Source organism: Leucopleurus acutus (assembly GCF_964270905.1).
Source record: "Leucopleurus acutus genome assembly, chromosome: 6".
Taxonomy (NCBI): Eukaryota; Metazoa; Chordata; class Mammalia; order Artiodactyla; family Delphinidae; genus Leucopleurus; species Leucopleurus acutus.
Genome location: NC_139149.1, coordinates 38,279,271 through 38,304,480, shown reverse-complemented (window position 1 = coordinate 38,304,480; position 25,210 = coordinate 38,279,271). Strand labels below are relative to the sequence as shown.

Here is a 25,210-nt window from a genome sequence, read left to right as displayed (position 1 = left end):
GGCACAGCGCAGCTTGGAATCCTTGTGGAGACAGTGCAAGGAGGTGAGGAAAGTCTTATGAATCAAGCCAATATGATAATATGTATATTATCACTTGGGAAAAAAATAGTTACAAATTGTTCACCAAATTTCAAAACTCAATTTAGAGTATAAAAATATAATTAAATGTGCACAACTAATTCCAACTATTTTAACAAGACAAGAAAAACTAAATAGGAATATTGATGTTTCATCAGAGATAAGCCTGAATTCAAATAACAGAACATTTGACAAAGATTCTTAAAAATTTTAAATAAGGGTGGAAGCCAGACAACCAAACTTTAGAAATAGTGTAACATGTAAATTTAATTTAATTGTAAAAGGGAAATTATTATCATATTTTGGCTTTTGTATCCTAACATTATCTAAAAAAGTATCTCTTTAAAAACATATCAAGAAAACTGAACTCATAGCCCGCTGAAAGTTGTCTGCTATAGGTTACCTGGAGAGATTTAGATTATTCTAACTGCAGAGAAGTCACAAAGTACAATGATGACAATATGAAAAATAGGCATCGTGAATACTTATTCTCTCTTTCTAACCCAGAGTTACGCCCTGTTTCCCGCCAATCCCCAACAACCTCTGAAAGGGGAGCTATTTCAGCAAGAAGCGGCAGAATCCAGACTCAGCCACGCTGTGCCCTGAACTTCTGCTGCCACTCCCTCCACAAAACACTCCCACTTTTACGAGCTCCTCATCCAGCAAAGGGTGAATCTGGCAGGAGCCAAATAGATTGGTGTCGGTGAGGCGATGTGTGATAAACGTCTTCTGTAATCCTGAAGATGAAGGGAAGAACAGTGCACATTTTGTATACGTTCAGTATTCATCTTTTCATATTTATGCTACAGCTCTGTGGTTAATTGCACTGCTTTGCTCAGAAATGCCTCTGTCAGAATGAACAGTCTTTTATAAATTGTTCCTTTATGAAATATTATCCCCTGTCTATGAATAAACGTTTCAATATTTGTGTTAGGGTGTGTGTGTGTGTGTATTTGGGGAATTCATTATTTGTGTTTTGACTCTCTGTGACTTTATGTAGTCTAAAATACAAAGGTTAAGGGAAAGTGCATAGCTTGCAAGTTTGCACTCTCCCAGTGTCTTCTTAAAGTAGACACAGGGATTTTCTAACAGAGTACATTCTTTTTTTTAATTAATTAATTAATTTATTTATTTTTGGCTGGGTTGGGTCTTCGTCTCTGTGCGAGGGCTTTCTCTAGTTGCGTGAGCGGGGGCCACTCTGCATCGCAGTGCGTGGGCCTCTCACTGTCAAGGCCTCTCTTGTTGCGGAGCACAGGCTCCAGACGCGCAGGCTCAGTAGCTATGGCTCACGGGCCTAGTTGCTCCGCGGCATGTGGGATCTTCCCAGACCAGGGCTCGAACCCGTGTCCCCTGCATTGGCAGGCAGATTCTCAACCACTGCTCCACCAGGGAAGCCCCAGAGTACATTTTTGATCACAAGGTTTATACAAAATAAAAACATAAAAAAAAAGAGGCAAGGGGCTAGCTAGAAAAGAAACAGGAAGAGAGACACACTATGTAACTGTAGATTCACAGAATTTAAAACCCAGAAGGACCTCAGACAAAGCTAGTCCAATATTTGGTGTTGCACAGAACACTGACCCAAAAGATGCACCTTCAAAATGGGTTCCATTGTCAAACAGGTTTGGTTTTCACCAAAGAGTATACCACCTTTCAGGTATTTAGAATGATCATTCACTTCCTAAAAGTTCTGAAAAGTCTTGCAATTGAAAAGCATTTAACCCATTGTTTCCCAAACACTTTTGACCATTGTACTTTTATTTCCCTCAGCATCCCAAGGAACCAGTGTCTCTTCCTGCAGATCCTGCTCTGGAAGTGCTGATCGTGTACAGTCATTTTACAAATGAGGAAACAGACGTTCAAAGAAGTTAACTGGCTTGGCCAAAATCCGGGAAGGAATTGGCGGTTGATAATTCAGCAAACAGCCTGATGAGAGTTTAGATTAAAAGTGGGAAATAAGCAAAGATCCCAACATCTTTCGTTTCCACCCCTACCTCACCACAAGATCGTTGCCTCTTCTGTGTCTCTGTCTCTGTCCCCTTGGAGACTTAGATTCCCTCAACTTTTACTTGCCTACGTGACCAATATGCAGCTGTTAACCAACTTGGATCCATTCATCAGCCAGCACGTGCTTCCCCTGAGGAAAGCCTTTTAACAGTAATCTTTTAGACTCTACAGTTGAGACTATGACTCAGCACCCGAGTGGCCCTAATGGAGGCTGCAGCAGGAACACAGCCGATAACTTAAGGCAGACAGAGCTTTGTGGCTCTCCTCAAATTTATTTCTGTATATTTTAGGGCTTCCCCAGATTAAGATCAGAATCAGATAGGACTGGAAAGTTTTCTTCAATCAGTTATAAAGCAGGTGATCCTTTCCTTATTGTAAGTCCTCCAGATCCTTCTTTTCTGTACTCTTTTTCTTCTTTCCATTTCCCATGTTCAACCTTATTCAGGACACTGTTCCAGGAGAGATCTGAAACCCTCCTGCAAGGTCAAAACCTCCCAGAAACTGTAGGAAATGAGTTTACCCACTTGCCTGAAATGTCTTCTAGGTGCCACAGCATTCAACATTTCTTGAATTTGCTTGGCCTAGCTGAAAATTACCCCTTCTAGCAAAGGTCTCTCTGACATAGTTCCCAAGCTGAGAAGAAAGTACCATTACAAACAGTACCTCTCTTTAAATTGCTATTCCATTATATGATATGTATTGCCTTTCATTGAGAAAGTTGAGCCTCCAAATAGCTTTGATGGGAAAAATCTCTCTTGCATCCTGTTGATTTTTACTTGCCTGGTTTGGCTCTCCCAAAGAATAACACTATGGGTAACAGTAGAAAATGAACTCTGAGTTATTTCTCAGAACTGGGTGGAGTTGATGCTGATCCAGCCACATCTCACCTGGCGCCCCCAAAACAACATTTTAAGTCAGCTGGCTGTGATTCCAACCTATGACAATGGAACAGGAAGAAGAATCCTGGCTATTAGAGACTAAACAGATCTAGCCTTGTCTAGCTCTCTGTTTAAAAAGCATCAGCCCGAACTGTGTTGAAAACTCATGCAAAGAGTTTTCAACAGCCAAGAAGGACTTTGTATATCTTTACCTATATATGGCAAGTTTGATATATTGTCTTCTATTTTATTCTATTAAGGATAAAGATCAAACACATTGAACATATGCTATATACATATAGCTAGGTAGCCACCATGTAACCTAGAGAAAAAGAATGCAACGAAGGTAGTAAGAAATTACATACGAATAATTAAATCTGGGTGATGGGAAGAGAAATGATTATTTTCTTCCTTGAACCTTCCTGTTGTTTTTGGTTTAGCAGAAATTATCTATATACTTCTAAAAAGCACAGTACAGCTTAGTATGAAAGTGTGAAACAGCCAGCTTTTTATTTCCAGGTGGGAAGACAGCACATCTAACTTGCCCAAGTCCTAGGTCATGGTGATTGATGGCTTAGAGTCTATTCAGTAAAGACCCTCAATATCTAGAGGGTACTCCTAGGAAACAAAAGCAGCGAAGTGTCTCTGAGGAGAACAGTCACAGCTTGTGGTATTTATTTGTTCCTGGTGGACATCCAGAGACTAAACTTAGATGGCAATTGTCATAAACTACAAAACCCAAACCTATCCCTTCCATCTAAATCAATCTTCTGTGATCCCCCTCCCCTCCCCTACCCCCCAGCCCACCCCCAACCCTTACAGCTTTTTCTCTATGGAAGTAGTAAGTCTATTCAACATATTCTTTGAAGGCTTACTCTGTGCAAGACAATATACTCATGCCAGCATTCAAGAGAAATAAGACATGATGTAAATAAGGTAGAATGTAAAAAACAGTAAGTTAGTACAAAATACAGGTATACGTAAAAGAGGAAAATGTACACTGATGTAAATGAGGAGAAAAGGCTTCTTTGGGGAGACCGCATTTGAACTAGGCCTTGAAGGTTTAAAAAGAATTGTCAATTGGGAAATACTGGATAAAAGGACACTCCTGACTAAGGACACACTGACCAAGAACAAGTCAGAATTGCTACAAAAGTTTCTGTGCATTCATTCGGTTGGGTGACTGGGAATATGAATTTTAAAAATTCCATAAAGGGAACTCCTTCTATGAAGTTATACATAGAAGAAAAACCATGTACTTCTTAATACCATTCCTTTGATCTTGTACAGAAAGACCTTACATAAATTCAGAATATTACTTCTATTAAAGTCAGTATTTTTAAGAGTTAACATTTTTAGAACACTTGAAAGTCAACTTTGTTATCTTTAAGATAAAAAGTTCTAAGAAATTAAATGTATTCCGCAAGGATAATCAAGTCAAAAGAACAGGCAAGATCTACATAGCAAGAAAAGAACAAATTCCAGGGAGATATGCTAGATACTTTAAATTTTTTATTATAGATCTCCAAGAACTCTGTCTTGTAACTTAGTTTTTCTAAATACCAACATTATGCCACACTTCTAGTTGCTCAAAACCATTTTATTAGATCAGCATTACTGGGTAGTTTTAAATGTCAAAAAATATAGGTTGGTTCCTCCTCACCTAGGAATTTAAAGTTTAATTAGTGCAACCCCTTGATTTTATAGTTGAAGCAGATGAAGCCCAGACACTGGGTGCCTAACTTGCTAAAGGTCAGTCAGCTAGTTAATGGTCACCAGTTAAACTGGAGGAAACCAAATAACTTGCCTAAGGTCACAGAGGTGGCAACTGGCAGGGCCAGAATTACAACATGGGAAATCCCAGGCCTCTAACATTGCTCTACACTGCCCTCTCTGCCAATGGAAGATTCGCAGAATCCCTCATAAGCAGGTAGAGTCCTGCAGATGAAAAGCCATACAAATAAAAAGCAGAGTAATAAATGCTATTACTATAAGTGCAAGTAAGTGTATATATTATCTAAATTGCTTTAATGGTATAAAGAAACTAGTATTTCTAGATGTCTTGATGGAAACAAATAATGTGTACGTTTGCTAGTTTATATACTGCAAATCTGGTACTTCTTGATTTGAAGGAAGGGGGTACTTCTTGAAAAGGGGGGAAATGGGATGAGAATAATGCAATCTTTACTTATCCTGCGTTTTAGGGAATAAAAATATTAAGAAATATATTTTTGAAAATGTTTATCCAAAATCCTACCACCCAAACACATTAACTGTATTGTTATTTAATCATTTAAAATGCTTAGAGATACTTGTTTTGATAACTCAAGTAACAATCATGATTTTTTTAAAAAAATGTCAGAGATAGGACAATCTTGGCTTTAAGAATTCTTATATCTATGGCTTCTACAAAAAGATGAAGATTTCATGCCCAGTACTTCTGTTTTGCCTAACAATCCATGATGTGGCAATCATTCATGCATACACCTGAATGTTTTTTGGAATCTATTTTTAATTTTAGCCTGCAGCTCCTCTTGGCAAAAGAGAGAGTAAGGATGGGCAAGTGGGATGCATGACAGGAGATAAGGGTATTACAGTCTTTGAGCTTATTACTTCCTGTCTGAACCCCCTTGCTTTCAAATATCAACAGATGTGTTCTAGTTCTAGTTTTTTATTTTCAGGAAAAATAATCCAAGTTCACTGTATTTGTAACTGTGTGCATGAGAATTTGACTTCCAGTATCTGTATAGCTCTTCCTTTGCAGCAACCTCATATGGGTAAAACTGTCAATTAGGCTACTAGTTATGGTAGCTAGCCACTAGTTATAACTATGACCCCTACCCCTAATTGGTAGACTGAGAGAAAACTAAAATTATCTGATGGGGACATCATACTTGGGGCTTCTCTGAGGGCCATGGCTCTGGAAACTGGGCACATCCCTTATGGGATCCTGGAAGCTTTGTCTATGGAGTTGTTACAAGACATACCAGCTTCCATTAACTTGGTTCTTCATATCCTGATAGTTATAGCAAAAACAGAACGACTTTTGATTTCCCAGTTCTCACTGTCTAAGGAAAGCACAGTGCTCATATTCAGCCACACTTTTCCTTAGTACCAAATACAAAAAAAAATTATTTAAACATGCTGCCTTTCATATATAGGGAATTCAGGGGGAAAAAACAGGCAAATTTTTCAAATGCAGATTTACAGAAGACATAGAAATGATAATCAAATGAGCCTTTGTTATAGTAAGACTATTTGAAATCTGAGGTTACAACACTATATATTATTTCCATAATACTTTTTCTTCTAAGAGCAATACATGTTCATGGAAGAAAATTTGGAAAATACTGAAGTAAAGGAAGATAATAAAAACATTTGCAATCCCATAATACCCAGAGATAGTCACTATTAATGTATTGATGCACTTCCTTCTATAATAGATAGATGAACAGATATGGAAAGAAGATTTATACAAACTAACTCAACTACACACTTTTAATGGTATCACACTAATATAGAATTTTATATCCTTTTCTTAACATTAACTTTAACTTGGTGGACACACTTTTTTTTTAAGAAAGCTGAGAGAATATTATCCAGCTATACTGACCTCTGATGGGAATGGAATCCAAAACCATCTCCTATAAATGTGCTTTTCCCAAATACACTTTTCCCAATTACACTTTTTTCCCAAATACACTTTTGCTTTTCCCAAATTGCTTTTCCCAAATACACTTATCTTCAATCTTCCATTTTGACTTTAATCTTCTATTATTTTTCTTCCCATTTAGGCTGTCTTTTTAGTTATTCCTATGATTCAACTTTATCAGTGTAGTTTTCACTTACCCATAAGAACTACATACCATCTACAAACATTTATAAAAGTTTAAATAAAACCATCCCCAAACTAGTTCCTGGAAGAGCTTATTTGTCCACTCAGAGAAGTGTCTATCTCCACTCTCTGTTTCTTGTTTCTTGGCCAAAAAAAAAATTCATGAATAGGGAGGAACCAGGATTTGAAATCCAGTCAGGCTTTCTGAAAGTTTAAAAATATCATATTTGGGGCAACACTTTAGCCACAAATATATTTCCTCCTTAAACTCTAATACATTATTCCCCCTTTCTCCAAAATAAGTTGTACTAACTGTAATCTGTGTTCACTTTGAATACTGATCTATAGGGACATGGATCTGGCCTGATGGCTGCAGGGTGCCCCCTGAAACTCCTCCCCTGACAAAAGCCCCGCGAGGCCACCAGCCAATGCCCCAGAGAGCTGTCATTTACACACTAAGGTTCAACACACTTGAGTGATGGCCATCTTGGTGATTTAGTATCTAGTCTGTTGATTGGGTCTGGAATATCCTGAGCACTTGCCATCTCTTGATCTATTACCTCCAGTGTGTTTATTGCCTGAGAAAGCCTGGGTATAAGAATGTTACTCAGCAAAAGCAGAAGCAAAGAATTCATTTATACTGTGTTCTCTTTTTATCTCTGAGTATCTGTTTGGTACAATGTAAGCCAAGTATTTCCACAATTCTCCTTTCACAGTATGTAAGAGTCTTTCATTATTATTTTGGGACTCCACTGCAAGAATTTTTCCACATTCATTTTTGGCCATCTCATTTTCAGTGTGCTTGGGATCTGTCACCCTTCAGGGGCTTAATTTAATAAACTGACCCTTCAAATATTTCTACCTACATTAATCCAAACAAAATTAATTCTACTCATCTTAAAAAATATTTTGCAATGTGTCATAAATAAAGATCATGAGCAATAGTTTTCCAAGAAAAGATGTGTAAGTGATGGGTTTTTAATAAATAATCAGATAGGCAGATAGCTGTAAGCCCCTTATTGCTAGCTATGCAAGTGAAAACATGATTTCTCTTTAATCAATGTTTTCTGTTGCATTTGTAAACTAGTTAGCGAGGATTTCAGGACTTTTGATGAGTGAGGTTTTTTTTTTTTTCCAGAGTGGCTCTGGGTTTATTTAAGTAATCTGTTTTGTCAACTCTTTTTAAAATTCAAATGACACTAATGAAATAATCATTTATTAGGGCTTCACTGTAATTGTCTATTGAACTTATGAGGAGTTTCTGCTTATAGAGTGGGAGACTTACGTATTTCTCAAACATCTATGCCACTATTAGTCACTTGATTTTTCTGAAGCACTACCATAAGGCCATCATTCTTCAGCGTTTTGATTACTTGTATATTTAACAACTCATTAATAAAAATAATATGCCCCTTGGAAAAGGATAGTTCCTTAAAATCCATTATTAGCTTTCTCCTTAAACGTTTATTAGCCCTCACCTTACAGGGAGCTATGTGGTACTTTGCAGAGAGCAAAGCCTTTTGGGAATGGTACATAATGGTCCGGAAGCTATGCGCTGAATAGTAAAAAGAGGTACAGAAATTAAAACTAGGAAAGAAGGAAGCCCAGCATGAAGAAAGGGAGGGAGGGAGCAAGGGAGGGAAGAACTTGGGAAAAAAACTTGACTTGAACTCTGCTATTCACCTTGGAAAAGTCACTCAACTTCTGAGAGCCTCAGCTGTTCCACCTGTAAAATCAGGGTGACTTCCTCACAGATACTTTAATAGTAGATTCCAGTGTGCCATGTAAACTGTACATATGATGCAAAGTATGGTTTTTTACTTGGCATTATTTGCTATAATCAGTCCCGTTTATGCATTCTGTGCTATAAACATTCATCTTATAAAGACTGTCAACAGCTTCAAAATGTAGACCTATGCATTGTAGCTACCCTTTTTGGTCTGGAAGCATTTCTGATATTTTTAACCCCAAAAAACGAATTTACAGTTTTTAACAGCCTTTGTGTGCCTACAAGCTCAAAAGCGTACTGTTTGCTTTCAGGACTAGAGTTCTGTAAAACCTCTTTTTAAACAAGGAAGCCTCTTTCAAGTCCTGTTTCAGTCTGGTGCCTTTGGTCAAGGAGGAAAGTAAAATTGAAAGCAGATAGATGTTTTACATTTAAATGGGTTTACCATAAATGTGTATTAAGCCATTTCATGGACGATTGCACAAATATCTTTTGCAAACTTGGTACACATGAGCACATATACAGTAACCATTAACGTCTTCTAGAGAAATAGGGTGCAGATCTAAAATTTCAAAGAGCTACTTCGAGTAAGAAAACGTAATGGCTTTAAGGGAATTGCCCTAATAATATCAAGGCATCTGCAATGGCTGGCCAGTGAAGAGCAGAACAGAGCATATGTCACTGTAAGTCAATTTTACAAGAAAGAACCTTTCCCCTGGAGAATCTAAACTCCCTAGCCTCCCACAAAGAAAACTGAATTTTGGAGGTCACACCTTGGGTGAGTTACCAAAGGGAGAAGCTTAACATTCTTTTTGTCATATGGCTCTGGGAGGTCAACGCTATTCTACCAACTAGCTCCCTACCAAAGAGTTTCTCCCTCCTCAATGTCCCGCCCCACCCCCACCCCCCAAATTACAACAAGTCCTTGGACTCCCCTAGGAAACGGCAAATGATTGTGACATCTGAGATGCCAGGGACCACGCCGGATACAATCATGCTCAAACATCAAGTTTTGAACCTCACTGTGAGGAATAGGGTCGAGGCAGGGGTTGGGGGAGTGGAGCTGGTGAGATCGCGGCGGGGGTCAGAGCGAGTCAGACAGACCGACCGATAGAGAGCTTTAGGCTAAAATAGAATGTTTAGCCAAATGTAATCAATGGAACTGCTTTTAATGGAGAGAAAAGCGGGTCGCCAAGTCAAGCCCAGGCGAAGCTCTGGCTCAGTGGGTGGACGCCACCTCGCCGAACCCCCATAGTGGGCAGTCGGAGGGCCTTGCCCGTTAGCGCGACGGCTGGAAGCGCCCCAGCTCACCGCCCCACCGCATTGGTTCTGGGTGGGCGCAGCCAGGCCATGGCCGCCGCCCACCGCCACCCCCCGCCCGCCCCGCAGCAACATGTGGGGCGCTTCCACTCCGCCTCCCCGGTTCTCCCTCCGGCTGGAGTTCCTGGTGGACGCATGCCTGGCCCTGGGAAGGTGGTGAATTACTCTTGGGAAAGATTCCTCCAGCGGTGAACTTGGCAGCTCCTGACAATTCCATCCCACCCCCAGAGCACCAGCACTACACACACGCACACACGCCCCTCCGGACCTGCCCAGGCTGCGCGCAGTGCGGACTGCCCACTCGGGGGCAAAACACCGGAGAGGGATGCAGAAGCGAAGACACCAGCTCTGCTGGCCAGGGGCTGTGGGGGGAAAGACTGTCCTAGCACTCGGTAGTTCCAGGGACTCAGCCCACTCCGTGCTTGGCCCAGGCCCCGCATAAGCTCGGGCCGCTGGCAGGAGCCCCGTTTCCTTTTGTGCTCTCCCGGGAAGCCCGCCTCTACTCACCCGGGCTGCACGCGGATTCCGGCCGCCAGCGGCAGCCCGCTGCTCCATCCCACGAACACTGCGGCGCCCCCGGAGTGTGCAATGCGGAGCCCCGCCAGCGCGCGGCCGGAGCCGGGGAGTGCGAGGAGGGAGCGAGCGAGCGAGGGAGGGAGGAAAAGAAGGAGGGAACGCGGCGGGGAGGGACAGGGCGGCGGGGGGCGCGCGCCACTCCCACTCGCGCCGGGCCCTCGCCGCCTCCCGCAGCCGCTACCGGCCTGCCCGGCCTAGCCGGCCGCGGGACCAATCAGCGCGCGGGGGGGGGGGGGGGAGCCGAGCCCTCCGCGGGGCACGCTCATTGGTCCGGAGCGCGCGACCCAACTCCGGGAGAGTCTGCCTGAGCGCCCAGTGTCCAAACTCAGGCGGGCTGGAGCTGCTGGCTCGGCGCAGCTGGGGTGCCCGGCTCCGCGCTTCGGCCGGCAGAGTGAGTCCGCCGAGTTTCGCGGACGGAACCGGGAGGATATGATATCTGCCCTTGAAGCCCATTCGCGGTGAGCGTTCAAAACTAGCAATGTTTGCTCAGGTTGCACTGCCCCTTTCCTGTGAGCGACCCCCTGCGCCGCTCGCTTCACCCTGGCCAGTAGCTGAGTGAGGGAAAGCCTGGCCGTGTGAAATGGCCCCAGCCAAAGCCTACTCCCCGCCACCCCCAGGGCCGTGCGAAACCCCCGGCACCTAAGAACCGCAGCTGAAAAGCACGTCGAGCTCCTTACCCAGGGCAAACCTAGACCACCTGACGTTTGCAATAGAAGACGCACGCCGCGGGGCGGCGACGGAGTTGGGGAGAGAGCCGGGGTTGGTGATGGCAGATCCTCGTGAAGAAGTGGGAGTCGGGTTGTAGGTTTGGTGGGAAAAGCCCAAGGCAGAATTCTCCCACCCTCTGCCAAACGTTTGCCTCAAGTAACCGCCACCCCCCATCCCCAAACCTCTCTGGAGGTATTGATTTTTCTCTTCCCTGTTGTAAATCATACTTGACTCTCGGGGACTTTTCAATCTAGAGCCTCAGAGTGGAAGCGGACCCGCCTACCCTCTGAGCACCGCTGAGGGCAGGCGAGGACCGGGGCGGGGGCGGGCGTGACGAGGGAAGGTCCCCGGGAAGGTCGGGAGGAAGGGTTCCGTCCGGGAGCCGGGAGCTCGCCCCCAGCTGCAGCACCTCCGCCTGGTACCTGGCCTGCAGGCTACCTTCGCTAGGACGGCCCGCCCTAGTGGATACATTTGTCCATCGTTGAGCCCCCTTTCTCTCCTCCTTAGCTTTTCTATTGTTCGGGCTGCTTTTCAGGCAGACATCCTCTGAATCTTCCTGACTCTGCTCCTCCCCGCTCCTCTCAACATAAAAATATCCTTTTCATTTTTTTTTTTTAACTTCCCTCCCATTTCCTCTATCTGGAAGGGTCTCAAATAATGCGTTTTTGATTCACAGCTCCTGGACCTCAGAAAGTTTTTCTCTTACTTAGTGTGCACAGGTTCACACAAGCTCTAGGTTCAAGTGGGCAAAAATAATTAGCACTCCAAACATTTGGACACGGGAGGTGATCACTGCAGAGCTGCCTTCCTGCAGGGATCAGCACATTGAATGAATTGAACATGAATTAATGAAACGGAACCTGGAAATGTCCCTCAGTGACTGGGCAGGTCACCTCTGAGAATCTGGTACGAATGAGGGCATGTCCTGGGTGTCATCGCTGCCCCTTATTTAGTTTCCAGGGAAGAAATTCTTTCTTTGGAAGTTCCCACCCATGTACCTAATTCACTTGATTTTTTTAAAAAATTGACTCAGCTCACAGTATAGTCAAAACTTAACATTTGGGTTCAAAATTAAATTCAATATATTAATGTTGTTCATGAGACGGTGGATTTCTTGTGGAGATAGAATCCTTAGTATCTATTTTGGAAGAATGATAGGATAGGCACTCAGAATATCAGCAGTGGTTATTTCTGTGCTCTGAGATAAGAGCTGATTTTTTTTTTCTTCTTTATGCTTTCCTATATTTTCTAAAGAACATGTAATACTTATTAATCAGGAAAAAAAATAATATGTTAACTCCCTACATACGATACTCTCCAGGCATCAGAAGAGCTAAAACTTTAAATTCTCCTTCTACTTTACCCTTCACATCTTATCAATCACCAAGTCCCATAAATTTGGTCTCCTGGAATAGCTTTCAGGTCTGTCTCTCCTCAACATCTCTGCTGCCACTGCCACACCCTTATCATCTCTTATCCAGGCTTCAGCCGTAGTCTTTACTGCTCTACTGCTCATGTCACTTAAAAGCTTAAAATCCTTCAGTCTCCCCAACTCCATCGCTATGAAGTTCAAACCTATCCTAGTTGACAAGGCCTTTCCTTCCCATCCTGACCCCTGCCTTCCATTTCGGCTTCATCTGCTGCTCCCCACACTTCCCTACATAGGATGATTCTACCCTCCTGGGACCTTTTGTCCTTCCCACAGGGGTTGTGTGACTTCACATGCCCATGGCTAAGACTGTACAGTGCTGCCCTGCTGCCCCTCTCTTCCTCCCCAGCCTCACCCCACCCCCACCAGCAAGTTCCTACCTCTGCTTCAAGACTCACTTCAAAAGTCACTTTTTTTAATGCGATCCCAGGAGCAGATTTAGCAACTCTTCCTCTCTATACTTCAATAGCAAGCACTTTATTTATTCAACGATTGTTTATCCAGCTCGTATTATGTGCCAGCCACTATGAAGAAAACATAAATTGTATTTATACTCTTGGAATAGACCATGAGAGACAAACATTAAGGCCCGTCACACAGAAAAATAATTGTAAACTGAGATGTGTGTGATGAAACCACCACCTGTGCAAAAAGAAGCATGGTTTACTTTGAACAAATGCCAACTATAGTTCTTACCACATTGTGTTATAACCTGTTTATTTATTTGTCCAAAGTTCTATCTCCGTTCATATTCATCTGTGTACCATCATCCAGAACACAGTGTCTGGCTCATTGTAGGTGCTCAGTAAAAATTTTTAAAGAAATAAATGGATTAATAAATGAATGGGTTTTTGAAGTCCCCATGAAACATTTTATTTCATGTATTTACATACTACAAAGGTACAGAATCTAAAAGTCTTCAGTTCTGTGTTTTAAAAATTGATATTGTTAGATCCTTATCTCATCTTTCATAACTGTAATCTAGTTCTTCCAGCATAAATTATCTAATTTCTTCTTGTTTGATGTCACATTTAGGAGACATAGCTAATGTACTATTTGTAGATAATCTGTTGGTGCCAGGAGGAATTTATTCTTTTGGTTTTTTTATAAATTTGGCTTTTAACATATAAATATACAATTTTAAGATACAAAGCACAATCCATAAAAGAATAAATAAATTAGACTTTATCAAAATTAAAAACATTTGCTCTGCAAACAAAACTGTTGGCAGAATGAAAAGACATAGAGAAAATATTTGCAAATCATATATCTGACACAGGACTTGTAGCCAATATATATAAAGAACTCTCAAAACTCAACAAGAAGAAAACAACCAATCAAATTTCTTCAACGGACAAAAGATTTGAACATACATTTTACCAAAAAAGATATACAGATGACAGCAGCACAGGAGAAGATGCTCAGTATCACTAGTCATTAATGAAATGCTAATTAAAACCACAATGAGATACTGCTATACACTTAATATAATGGTTAAAAAACCCCTGATGATACCAAATTCTGATGAGGATGCAGAGCAACTGGAACTCTTGTATATTGCTGTTGGGAATGCACAATGTACTGCCACTCTAAAAATAGTTTCACAGCTATCATAAAGTTCAGTATACACTTATCCATATGGCCCAATTTTCCACTCCTAGATATTTACCAAAGTGAAATGATAGGCCTATATTCACACAAAAACCTCTAAACAAATATTTATAGCAATCTAGTCACTAAAATCTTGAAACAACTCCAAAGTCCCTCAACTGGGAAATAGATAAACAAAATGTAGTATTTCCATAGAATGGAATACTGCTCAATAATGAAAAGGAATGGGCTGTTGATACGAACAACGTTCTATATCCCAATGCACTATGCTAAATGAAAGAAAACAGACTCAAAATCTAAATGCCTATGCTGGTTAGGAATGGCAGAGCAGCAAGATAAAAAGGCTTGAGGTTTATTATGATGATGGACCCACAATTTGAGGTCTGGATGATCTATATTTATTTTTTTAATTTATTTATTTATTTTTGGCTGCATTATGTCTTCATTGCTGTGCGCAGGCTTCTCATTATGGTGGCTTCTCTTGTTGTGGAGCACAGGCTCTAGGTGCGCGGGCTCAGTAGTTGTGACGCACAGGTTTTGTTGCTCCACGGCATGTGGGATCTTCCCGGACCAGGGCTCAAACCCGTGTCCCCTGCATTGGCAGGCGGATTCTTAACCACTGTGCCACCAGGGAAGTCCCTGGATGATCTATATTTAGATGAGGCAATTGTTTAAACCATTGTTAATTCAAGTTTCCTGTCACACAGAGCTAAACCTCATTTTACCTAATATAATGAGTGTATGAATTAATCATTAATGAAAATTCCACTAAACACTCTCTGTGAAAGAAGAAACTATGACTATCTTATTGACTGAAATGTCACCAATGGCTTACACAATGCCAATACAGAGTGGGTACTCAATAAATAATAGTTAAATGAATGAACAGATAAGAATGAAGATAAAGTTGGGATTTTACAGGACTGTAACAAAAATGAGTGTTTTCTCCTTCAAGGTAGCTACTTTGTCACATTACATTTTTCATTCCAGTGATGCTGCTCCTATTTCAAAATATGTTCCCTTCCCCTTTCTACTTATTAAAATATTGCCCTTTCTTGAAGTAAAATTGTTTCCCTAAATAAATTCACTTTCTTTCTCTTGATGAGCGAACAATAAATTTAGCATATCTTAACATTCTACACATTTTTCAATATTCCAAGTAGTATCTAGTTTACCTTCTTTTTCTCTATAACAAATATCAGAAGTTTATATAACAGGCACACAGTGGAAATTAAAATACAGATTTTACGCAAAGCTTGAGAGATTTTGGCTCAAAAAACCATCATATTTCCAGATGTATCACTAAAAGTAATTTTCATTTATTGGACACTGATGGTTGACATTAAGCTTTTGAAATGTCATTTAAATACTTCTAACCAGTTTGCACAGTCAAGTGACTTTTAAAAATCATTTACAGCTAAGCAGTTATGGAATTTATTATAAGAACTCAATTTTCTCCACTAGTTTTTCTACTAGGAAACAGTAATTTTAGCTGCAGCAAAGACCCCTCAGTTGCTTTAAGACATCAATCAGTTTTATATCTGTTTCTATCAGGGAGCACTTTTTGCATAAACACAGATACCACCTTACATAGAATTGACATTGTAATTCTTCCCATAAATAAGGTTGTCTCCTAATTACCATATGACAATTAAAATATTGGAGGTTGAGAGTAAGTTGTGAGAGATGGGCAGGTATATGTAAGCTAAATAGGATATTGTAAAGAATGAATCCAAAAAGGTCTAAAAGTTTCATTACCTTTCTTTTCCCCAGTGTCTATCACTGTACCTGAGATAATCTAGTACTGGTTGAATTTTTGCTTCTGATCTTCTGCACTCAGGGGCAAGAAAAAATGAGATAAAATTTCAAGAGGTTGGGTTTCCATCATTTCATCAACTTCTTCTCTCATCCCCATTGTTGATGCCTAAAACTCCACAATCAGAGCAAATTTCCTTAGCCAGATCACAGAGGGTTTATCTTTTTTTTTTTTTAATTTTATTTATTTATTTTTGGCTGTGATGGCTCTTCGTTTCTGTGTGAGGGCTTTCTCTAGTTGCGGCAAGTGGGGGCCACTCCTCATGGCGGTGCGCGGGCCTCTCACTATAGCGGCTTCTCCCGTTGCGGAGCACAGGCTCCAGACGCGCAGGCTCAGTAATTGTGACTCACGGGGCTAGTTGCTCCGCGGCATGTGGGATCTTCCCGGACCAGGGCTCGAACCCATGTCGTCAGCACTGGCAGGCGGATTCCTAACCACTGCGCCACCAGGGAAGCCCACAGAGGGTTTATCTTGAATTGCGTGTTAACCTGAGTGGTGGTAACAGCTGCCTGGAACACTGTGCCCACAAGGATCATAGGGCCAATCTGATGGATCGATTAGCAAACCTTTGGTGAAGGAGAGCAATTATAATTTGTGCAGATTGGCACGGTTGTAGAATATCCAGATAAGGTTCCCCAGGGGGTAGTTGGATATGTGGGCCCAAAGCTCAGTAGAGGTATACAATTTTGAGACATACAAGTTTAAACTCTCTCCACTCTCCACTTGTGCACATAGCAGACATGTGCTTGTTCCTTCTGAGACCTCACATGGCCTCAGCACCCTTCTGAGTTCACTGTTCCTCCTAGCCACCACCAACAGATTGCTGTTGGAACAAGAGATGAAAAACAATTTCATCACACAGTGTAGGATTAATTCAGGTTTAGCACCTTGTGGGTTAGCACAATAGGACAGGAGCTAAGGAAGTTGTTTATGCTAGTGAGGGCATTATTCAAGTGACTGACCTTGTTGTCTAGGTTGAGTAAGAAAAGAAAAAAATCAAGGATGGACTTAAAAATGAATTTTTTTTCCTCATCAACCCCAAGAGCTGGAACCAACATAATTCCCTCTCCTTGTATTAACCAATTCTTGAACCAGGCATACTTTGTTCTCCCTATGTTAAATATTCCTGGGACCAAACAAAAATATCCTAGCTCTTTGCTCCAGGGAATACCTGCTTCTGGAAAAAAAACTGTGAGCCTATTAAACTGCTCACATAAGGCTAACTTCTCAAGTGAGCACTTCCAGACTCTCTCCTAGCTGTGCCTTCCAAAGTGTTATGTCATAGACTCTGCCCATTCCAACTAGTCCCTACTTTTCAAGACTTGCCTAAAAATCCCAGCTCAGGCTCTAAAAACTTCATAAATACCCATGGGAATGAATGAAGGGAATCCAGATGAGAACAGGGGCTATTTATTCAGCGTTTACTATAGCAAGAGATTTAAGCCACCCTCACTTGCATTTGGTAGAGACTAAACCCAAGCAGAAGAGTGGTAAAGCTTTATAATTAAAAAAACAAAAAGGACAACTTCTGGTATGCTCTAATTGGAAATTGTTGTCATGGAGAGGCTGGAGGTAGGGTAATTAGAAGGCATATTTGACTTTCTCTGCTTAGTCCTGAGTTGAGGGGGGAGGGAGCAAAATTAGGGGAACTGTCAGTCATTGACCAGTCTTGACCATTTTAGGCCAATTGCTGCAGAGGTTGTGGTTTGGCTTCCTGGGCTGGCTATCACCGAGGCTGTGGGTCAGAGCTCTATTGCTATATGTGGTCCGGCCATTTGTGCGTTTGTACATTCAGTCTCTCATACCCTTCCCTAATTTTCTGATTCAGAGTCTCTACTGAGACGGTCCAGGAGATGTTGTCCATATTGCAGTAGAGCTAATAAATTTAGCTTTGCTTGATTTATAAGTGTTTCTGGTGGTCTTTTGAAGAGTCACCAGTGAATAGTCCATATCTAGTACTAACTACACGGTGCATGTTATATAGCTATCTTCTTCCTCTTTCTCCCAATGAGTTTACTTCCAAAAGAAAACAGGATTCTCCAATAAGATCACGTAGTTCTCTAGGAGCACATCTCTGCCCAGTGCCCTCTGTGCAGGGTCTGGCTGTCCAGCCTTGGGAGACTCTTGAATTTTAAAGGCTCCTGGGATCCCAGCAGCCAGTCCTTCCTCTTTGGGGGAAGGCATAGGGCACAATCTTGCAAGTCTAACACAGAAGTGCCCCTTTGCCAACATTCTCCATGACGGGTAGATGGGCAAATGTAGGGGTGTCCTAGGACAGACAGTGTGAAAGTACATAGAATAATCAAATCAGGAAGTGTTGAAGTTCCCTGGAATGCTGTGTTAAAAGAATAGCAATGCATTTTGCAGACAGAAAATTCATTCTTTTACCAAACATTTATTCAACAAAAGGTACATACTAGAAGCTGAAAAGACAGTGATGAGCAAAACAAAAACGTTGGTGCCATGGCTCATTGAGCTTTCAGTCTAGTGAGGGACAAAGTCATTGATCAAATAATCTAACATATAAATGTGAAATATGAAAGTGTTAACAGAGGAAACTGGGAAGTCTCAGAAGGTATGCTTGAGGGATTAAACACCAAACTTACTTCTTCACATAATGTGCCCATGCAGAAGGTATCCATAACAAGACATTAAAAAACTCATCAAAAAATCATTAGTAGATCTCTGCTTCCAGCTAAGATGGAACAGCAGGGACTGAATTTACTCTCCCAGTGGAAACAACCAGAAAATGGACGATATCTACACAGGTTAACCCTGTGTAGGTTTCCCAGGGTTTCCATAACAAAGTGTCACAAATTGAGTGGCTTAAAATAACAGAAATGTAGTCTCTCAGAGTCCTGGAGGGTAGCAGTCCAAGATCAAGGGCATCCTTCTGGAGACTCTGAAAGAGAGTGTGTCCCATGCCTCTCTCGTGGCTTCTGGTACCTCCAGCAATCCTTGCCAGTCCTTGGCTTGTAGTTGTGTCACTCTGACCTCTGCCTCCATCATCACAAAGCGTTCTCCCTGTGCGTCTTCTAAATCCTCCGTTTTCTTTCTTAGAGGACAAGACACCAGTCACTGGATTAAGGTCCACCCTAGCTCAGTATGACCTCATTGTAACTAACTACAAAGACTCTATTCCAAATAAAGTCACATTCTGGGACTTTGGGGGTCAAGACTTCAACGTATCTTTTGGGGGGCACAATTCAACCCATAACACTCCCCATTGTAGGAGGTCAGGTGGTGGGCTCCACTGAACTCTTCCAAGTCCCTGGTTTTTCCCAAGTCAAGGATCACTGGCACCCTGCCTTTCAGGTCTTCTCTTTTTAGAATCTAAATCTTCTGGCAAACATATTCAACAGTAAGTACGCTTTTCTATGACTACTCTTACACGCGTTAATATATTTCACCTTTGAGTACTCCCTTGAAAAAAAAAACATTAAAACATCTCCCAGTGTTCCACCCTTAACCCACAAGTGTCTTTAAAATCTGCCACTCAGTTTTAAGTCTGTTTTACAGGGATTTAGGAATGTAGTAACTTTCTAGTTTGTCTTTAAAAGCCCAAGCTAAAACTTGAAAGGAAACCTAGAGTATAAGGATAACCTTCCACGTACTTAGCAAATTACATTTTTGTTAAGTATCCCTCATTTTCTCATGCAGATACATGAACACACGTCTTATCATGGATTTATAGTCTTTGCTGCTCTAAGCCAGGGATCGCCCATGTGTGCAGGAGTGTGTGTTGGCAGCCGTGGCCTCACACAGATTTCACATCCCTTTCCCTATATTATAGTTAAAATGCCAGTACCATCAGGTGGGTAGAGTTCTGAGTAAATAGCCTTTCGAACATAAGCCAAATTTCTACTGTTGTTTTGTGAGTGAGCCCTCTGTCTACTGGGAACTACGGGGTGGCTCAAGTGCTTGACTATATTTCTTCTGCAGATGTCACACCTTGTCACCAGCACCCCCCCCCCCCCCCCCCCCCCCCCCCCCCCCCGCCTCGGTAAGAACACCCTGCAGGCATTTGTTCCCTTTGAGTAAATGCCACTCTCCAAAGAGCCTTTCTACAGGATAAAACATGTTTCACACAAAGTCCATGCCTGATTCAATGAAGGGGCATAAAGAGCATTCTTCCCAGAGGTAAATGAATGATCTAAGCGTAGAGGATACAAAGTTTTGCGTTTTTTTTCCCACTGGCTGCATCTTATCAAAGTGAAGATTCCTATTGCTGAATCATTAACAGCTGATGGTGTGCATTACAGGGTGGATAGAAAAAAAGGGAGAACTAATAAGTGTTTTGGTCAACAGACACAAGAGTCTTTCCTTTTACAACAGAGTGAAAGAGACAAGGAAAGATGTAATTTTCTGTATTTCTTTACTCTTTGCCTGGGGCAGTGCAGCCCCTGCCTTTGAACAAGGTCAGGTACATTGTGCATGCCCATGGTTTGAAGAGCATTGAAAGATTCCTGGAGGGGGTGTATCCCCAGGAACAAATGGCTCTATGGGGGAGGAGAAGGGACCCCACACAGGCTGCCTCTTTATCTCCCCAAAGTAGAAGCCCTGCAGGCTCTTAACTAGCTGGGGTGGGTTAACACCTGCCTGGAGAAAGAATGTACTCACTCTCTGGTCACAGGTAGCTGATTTCCTGATGGGCAGGGCTGGAGGCCCTTTTCTCTCTCCATCTCACTGGTAATTTTTCTGTCTCCGTCTCACTGGAAAATGGATAGTAGACAACTATGCAAGGTTTCCAGGTTGAAAGATCAGGGGACACTAACTCTCAAAGCACATAGCAAGAAAAGAAAAAACTGAAAATATCAAATATGTACATATTTGTATTGATATATTGAATAGAGCTGTCCATTTTTGTATTTCAACATTATTTGGGGATATATAAGGATTTTTGTTGTGTCATGATGCAGTCGATGGAGGAATTAAGGAAATTTGAGATGGGTGGGGTAAATCAGTCTGGTAATCGGTATTTATTGAGGTTTTCTGTGTGTGGCTATCAGAAAATGTGTCATTTGGTTAATACTTTAATGATAAATCATGGTCTCTGCTGTTAGGCGGTTAGCAGATTATGTTGGAGAACAGGACATGCACACACATAACATTTCTAACAAATCAATAAGTACCAACTTGTATAACATACCACAAGCATTAATAGAAGATTTAAACGCTCAGGTTGTGTCAAGTGGAAGAGTAAACAGGAGTCAATCACGATAGGGGGTGTGGATCTTACTCCAGAGACTTGGGGCTGGAAAAAATATCATTTCTTTACCATTTTCAAATGAATTAATTCAGATTTTTATAATGATCAAGAGGCAGTGAGTTCACCTTCCTACTCTGAACGCATAGCAATGACAGATGAAATATTTAAAAGGCAGGAAGAAAGAGACAGAGAAAGAGAGAGAAAGAAAGAAGAAGGAAGGGAGGGAGGCAGGGAAGAAACCAGGAAGACCCAACCAGGCTCTGGTATAAGATAAGATCTCATGGACCAGACACAAAGGGAAAACACAAACTGTGGGTTGTCTGGGCTCTGGAAGTAGGCACCAGTGACTGGGAGCTTGATCCCTGTGGGACAAGGAGTTCTAAATGTGAATGAGAGTTGGAGCAGAGCCAGGCTTCCTGTTAGATGCCAGAGGTAGACAGTGCTTTCACTCTACTGGGACTATGGCTTCAGATGAAGAACTGTAAGCCTGGGGAGACAAGGCGCAAAGGCAATGTGTTACTCTCAGGAACTGAGCCAACTACCAACTCTGTAAATGGATCGGCCATACCCCTCGATGTCCCCTAGGGGCAGTACATCCTACGCTCAACTGTAAAACCTGGTTCTGGTTTAGGAATAGGAGGACTAGGCTAGGCAGTCAACCTGTCAGGAAGGGAAAAGTTTCGAGGGAATACTCAAAATTAGCCTGCAAACCAAAATTCCAAAACACAGGAAGAAACGCTAACTTCTCGCAGGACAGCCAAGAAACAAGAGACTTGGAAGAATAGTTTACTCCAAATGAAAAGCGTCTTAGAGAATCGTCTGAAAAGATGTCAGCATAAATTTGTTGAGGTTGTTCAAAGAGATAAAGGCACTGATGCTTAAAGAAATAAATTATGGAACAAAAATAGGCACAAATAAAATGAAAATGAAACATTAAATCATACCCTAAGCTAAAAGGGCTGGGAATCCGACCTTGATCATAATCAGACTCCTTCACCTACTGAATACCACGGAAGCTGAGGCTTCTGTAACGTTATAAGATGAATGGAAGCGCTCTACCGTTAGTCCATCCCAGTCATTGCTAATATTCTCATTGTCCAGGCCCTTATGTTCCCCATGATGACTTGGCTACTTGAGTTACGGGGCAGGGATCACGCTGAAGCTGAGAGCCTCCTGTCTAGGGCTGAGCCTTCCTGGCTGGCATCCCCTCAGAAGTCATGTCACTGAACAGAATGCCACCAAGGAGAAGGACACTGGTCCTACCACTCCACACATTCCTATCACTTCTGTGTTTAAAACGCACAGGTTCTCAGGCCCTACCCAGAAATTTTGATTCCCTAAATCTGGGTCAGGGCTTAGAAATTAGTGTTTCTAACAGGCTCCCTTATGATTCCTATGTGGCGGACCCAGCATTTGGTGAACACTGATATTGTTTACAGTCCTTATTTGTCAAGTGATGAAACCAGGCAGGACCAGAAAGAACAATGCTGGCCCAGGTCACACAGCTAACTGTAGCCAGAAAAAAGCCCAATCCTTCCTTCTGCTTAGTTTGGGTTTAATTCCATCTTCCTTTTCTAGTTTCTTAGGTAGAAGCTGAAGTTGTTGATTTGAGATCTTTCTTCTATCCTCATATAGGGGTTTAGTGCTATAAAGTTCCTCTTAAGTCCTGCCTTAGTGGAATTGTACAAATTCTGATATGTTGTGTTCATTCTCATTCAGTTCAAAATACTTTGTAATTTCCCTTTTGACTTCTTCTTTGATCCATGGGTAACAAAGAAGCATGTTACTTAGTTTCCAAATATTTGGAGATTGTCTGGCTATCCAGACAATACTAGGGTTATCGATACCTGGTTTTGATTTCTATTTTAATAGAATACACTGTGTGTGCCTTGAATCCTTTTTAATTTATTGAGGTTTGCATTATACCCAGAATACAATCTCTGTTGGCAAATGTTGTGTGTGCCCTTGAGAAGAATGTGTATTCGGCTGTAGATGGGTGGAATGTTCTGTAAACGTCACTCAGGTCATTTGGGTTGGGACTGGTGTTCAAGTTTTCTGACTGATTTTCTGCCCCCTTGATCTATCAATTATTGAGAGAAGGATGGTGAAATCTGCAACCACAATTGTGGGTTTTTCTATTTCTCCTTGTGGTTCTATCAGTTTTGGCTTCATGTGTTCTGAAGCTTTGTTATTAGGTATATAAATGTTTAGAGTTGATATAGCCTCTTGTTGAATTGACCCTTTTATCAGTATGAAATGGACTTCTAAAAAATCCCTGACAATATTCTCTTTTGTGATACCTACTTTGTCTAATATTAATACAGCCCGTCCAGATTTCTTATAATTAATATGGCATATCTTTGTTCACCCTTTTACTTCTAACCCATTAGTGTCTTTATCTTTAAAGTGGTTTTCTTACAGACAGCATATATTTGGGTCTTGTTTGTTTTATCCAGTCTGATCATCTCTAACTTTTAATTGGGATGTTTATTTTTATTTAAGTTGATTATTGATATGGTTAGGTTTAAAATCTATAAACTCGCTGTTTGCTTTCTATTTGTCCCTTTTTCCTCTTTTGCTTCTTTTCTGCCTTCTCTCAGATTATTTGTTATGATCCCATTTTATCTTCCCTCTTCACTTATTTAGATATAGTCCCTTGTTTCATTTTTTGAAGGTTTCTTTAGGGGTCATAGCGTCCATCTTTCACTATCAAAGTCCACCTTGAATCGATATAGTACTATTTTACGTATAAGAACCTTAACAAAAGCAGTTTTATTTTTTTCCCCTCCCAGGCTTTGGGCTATTGTTGTTATATATTGTACTTTTACCTGTATTAAAAACCCCACATTATGCTATTTTTGTTGAGTCAATTATTCATTAAAAATATATAAATAATAAGAAAAAAACATATACTTAACCCACGTAGCTACCATTTTCGGTGCTCTTCATTCCTTTGTGTGGATCCATAGTTCTACCTAATATCATTTTCCTTCTGTCTAAAAGACTTCCTATAATATTTTTTGTACTGTGGTTCTACTGGTGATGAATTCTTTCCCATCTTTGTATGTCTGAAAGAAAACTATTTTTTGAAAGATATTTTTGTCATATACAGAATTCTAAGTAGACGGTTTTTCTTTTAGCACTTTAAGTATATTTCTCCTCACTTGCATTTTTCCCATGAGAAATTCATTGTCATCTTATCCTTGATCCTCTGTATGTAAAGTGTCTTTATTCCCTGGCTGTTTCTAAGATTTTATCTTTATCACTGGTTTTGACCATTTTGATTATTATGTACCTTAGAGTAGTTCTATTTCTGTTTCTTGTGCTTTTGATTCTTTGAGCTCCTTGCATTTGTGGCTTTATAGTTTTCACAAAATTTGGAAAATTCTCGTCCATTATTCCTTCAAATATTTTTTGTCTCCTCCCCTGCCCTTCAGGGACTGTAATTGCTAGACAGCTTAAAGTGTTCCCACAGCCCCCTGAAGCTCCGTTCACTACTTTAATCCTTTTTTCCCCCTCTATGTTTCATTCAGAGTGGCTTTGTCTTCAGGTTCATTAGTCTTTTCTTCTATAATGTCCAATATGACATTAATCCTTCCCAGTACATTTCTCACCTCAGCCACTGTAGGTTTCATCTCTAGGAGTTCAATTTGCATCTTTTTCATGTTTTACTTCTCTACTTACAATCTTTAGTTTTTCCTCTAGCATTTTGAACATATGAAATATGGTTATAATAACTGATTTAATATCCTTGTGAACAAATTCTATAATTGTGTCAGTTCTGGATTGGTTTTGATTGATCGATTTTTTTCTCTTCATTATGCTTCTTTGCATTCCTGGTAATTTTTGACTGGGTACCATAAATTGGAATTTTACTTTTTTTGGTTTTGGCCATAATTTCTTTTTAAATAAATATTCTTGAACTTTGCTCTGGGATGCAGTTGGGTTACCTGGAAACAGAATGATCCTCTCAGGTCTTCCTTTTAAGCTTTGTTAGATGAGACCAGAGTAGAGTTT

The 25,210-nt window shown here is 41.1% G+C and overlaps 1 protein-coding gene and 1 long non-coding RNA gene across 2 annotated transcripts in view; one reads left to right on the top strand and one right to left on the bottom strand.

Annotated features, from left to right (window-relative positions):
- LYPD6 (LY6/PLAUR domain containing 6) overlaps positions 1–10,373 on the bottom strand; it is a 108,561-nt gene extending 98,188 nt beyond the window's left edge. Inside the window, exon 1 of the mRNA XM_082840847.1 lies at positions 10,352–10,373. The gene's annotated coding sequence lies outside the window, so the exon portion shown is untranslated. The remainder of the gene's footprint in view (positions 1–10,351) is intronic.
- A 394-nt stretch (positions 10,374–10,767) lies between these two features.
- The window catches only part of LOC309962775, a 227,960-nt gene continuing 213,517 nt past the window's right edge, over positions 10,768–25,210 (top strand). The window contains exon 1 of the long non-coding RNA XR_014326265.1: positions 10,768–10,878. This is a non-coding gene — a long non-coding RNA (uncharacterized lncRNA). The remainder of the gene's footprint in view (positions 10,879–25,210) is intronic.